General features: G+C 36.9%; 1 protein-coding gene across 1 annotated transcript in view; it reads right to left on the bottom strand.

Annotated features, from left to right (window-relative positions):
- The window catches only part of STEAP1 (six transmembrane epithelial antigen of the prostate 1), a 12,682-nt gene that overhangs the window by 7,146 nt on the left and 3,019 nt on the right, over positions 1-2,517 (bottom strand). The gene's annotated exons all lie outside the window — the stretch shown is intronic.

Genomic DNA, 2,517 nt, shown 5'->3' with positions numbered 1-2,517 from the left:
GGGCAGGCAGGTATCGAACTCATGCGGAAGTGGCTTAAGCTTCTTAATGCAGTGCTTTAACCCTCTGAGCCACCAGGGAGGGCCCAGAAATCCATTGCTTTTTGAGAGCAACAATGTTGTCAAAGGAGGTTGGCCTCCCTGACAAGATTTTACTCCAGTGATTGTAAATGGGATTGTGTTCTTGATTTCTTTCTCTTCTAGCTCATTTGAACACAACAGAAAAAAAAAAAAAACAACAGATTTTTGTTTATTCATTTTGTAGACTGCCAATTCACGGTATTGATTTATTGTTTTTAACAGTTTTTTTAGTCTTTAGGTTTTTTTTTTTTAATGTATACCATATGTCATCTGCAAATAATGACTGTTTTCCTTTTCCTTTTCCAGTTTGGATTTCTTTACTTCTTACCTAGTTGCTCTGGTTAGGACTTCTACTACTATGTTGAATAGCAGTGATGAAAGTGGATTTTTTGTCTTGTACCTAATCTTAGAGAAAAAGCTTTCAATTTTTCACCATTGAATATAACATTAGCTGTGAACGTTATATATTGTCATATATGGTCTTATTATGTTGAGATATGTTCCTTCTATCCCCATTATATTGAAAATTGACCTCCAAATTCCCAACAAACACATGAAAAACAATGCTTATCACCACTTACTAGTAGAGAAATGCATATCAAAACCACCATGAAATACACCTTACACATGTGGGAATGGCCTTTATCAATAGAAATAAGTATTGGTGAAGATGTGGAGAAAAAAGAATCCTGTATGAGTGGAGGTGTAAATTGGTATAGCCTCTATGGAAAACAGCATGGAAATGTCTCCAAAAATCAAAAACAGATATACCATATGATTCAGCAGTTGATATATAAATCAAACAAACAAAAGTACATAAAAATACTAATTTGACAAATGAGAAACACCTCTGTTCATTGTAATATTATTTACAATATCCAAATAATGGAAAAAAGCCATGGACAGATGACTGGATAAAGATATGGTATAGATACATGATGGGTTGTCTCTCAGGTTTAAGACGACATTTTGCCATTTGTGATAACATGGGCAGAGACTGAGGGGATTACAAAGCAACACAAATCAGAGGGAAAAGACAAATACCAGATGATTTCACTCATACGTGGAATACAAAGCAACGAAGGAACAGATAAAGCAAAAGGAAAACAAATCTTGGGGTTTTTGACAGTAGATTACAGAGGAGGGTTGTTGGTACTTTAGGGGGGAGGTGACTAAAGAAACTCCTTAAAAAAGATGTAGTTCAGATAATTGCATTTAGTAAGCTTTGGGAGTTGCCACTGGACTCTGAAATAACAATGAAATGGTTTTATGTAGAAATGTATTCTGAGTTTCAAACAGTGAACAAAATGGACACTGTTGATAAGGTGAACCAAAGGTCATATTTTCAGAGTATCATTTTTCCACTGGAGAAATGAGCTGGTCTTTGTTGGTAAGACTTGGATAGCTAGTATATTTGTAGTGTGGTGGTTAAGTTGCACTCAATCACTGACATTTCCACTTTCCTGGCCAACCCTGTGGAAAATAATTTCGTGAAGCTTCCTATCCTATAAAGGAATCTTTTCCTTAATGCCCTTCACAGATTGTCATCCAGGCGCGGTATAGCATTTTTTTCAGGAAGGGGAATACATGATGTCACAATATTGTTCACTGTCTTTATTAGTTCTAAATTATTTCCAGAGAAATATATCACCAATTCCTACTTGATGTAATTCAATGAGAAAACCAGAATATATAATTTTATTGACAAAAAAAGACTGCAAAGGGTTCTGAATTTTAAGGCACATGTAATACTTTACTAGTGGGCAGCTGTTTGCAAGTATTAGCTTAAAATACTTAAAACACTTTCCAACATTTAAACGTTTGATCCTAACAAGACTACACAAGAGTCAGCTTTATATAATGCCAGCATTTGTCTTTCTTTAAGTACTCTTGGAACATTTTCCACATACATTATTTGGAAATTTCACAATACTCACGTGGAAGGTCTTTGTTGTATTGATCTCTCATATTCTTTCCTCACTTTTTAACAATCTAAGTCATTTCCTCCATTTGTAGAAATGCTCTTCCTTTGGTCATGAAAGTGGACACAGGACTCAGTCTTGCCTAATCACAGTTCTTTATTCTACTGATCACATAGATTGACTTAGTGATAGCACACACATCCATAGCTGAGCTAATTAGAATATGCTGGTATTTATATACTAAAGTGGAAGAGAAAGATGTTTGTGGTATTTTATTGAGTGGGCCCTCCCTGGTGCCGCAACAGGTTAGGACACAGCACTGCAAGCTGGCTGCAATCACTTCAGTGCAGCACTTCAGTGCAGTGGTTCTGTATGCATAAATAAATAAATCTTTTTTTTTTTTTAAGTGGGGGTGGGGGCTGCTCCCTGGTGGTGCAGCTAGCCACTGTGGCCTCAGTGCGAGTTCGATCCCCAGTCCCGGGGGTGACCCACATGCCGTGGCAGACCCCTCCTGACC

Source organism: Condylura cristata, unplaced genomic scaffold (assembly GCF_000260355.1).
Source record: "Condylura cristata isolate star-nosed mole 26May11 unplaced genomic scaffold, ConCri1.0 scaffold00005, whole genome shotgun sequence".
NCBI classification, from domain to species: Eukaryota; Metazoa; Chordata; class Mammalia; order Eulipotyphla; family Talpidae; genus Condylura; species Condylura cristata.
This window is presented reverse-complemented; position numbering and strand designations above follow the sequence as displayed.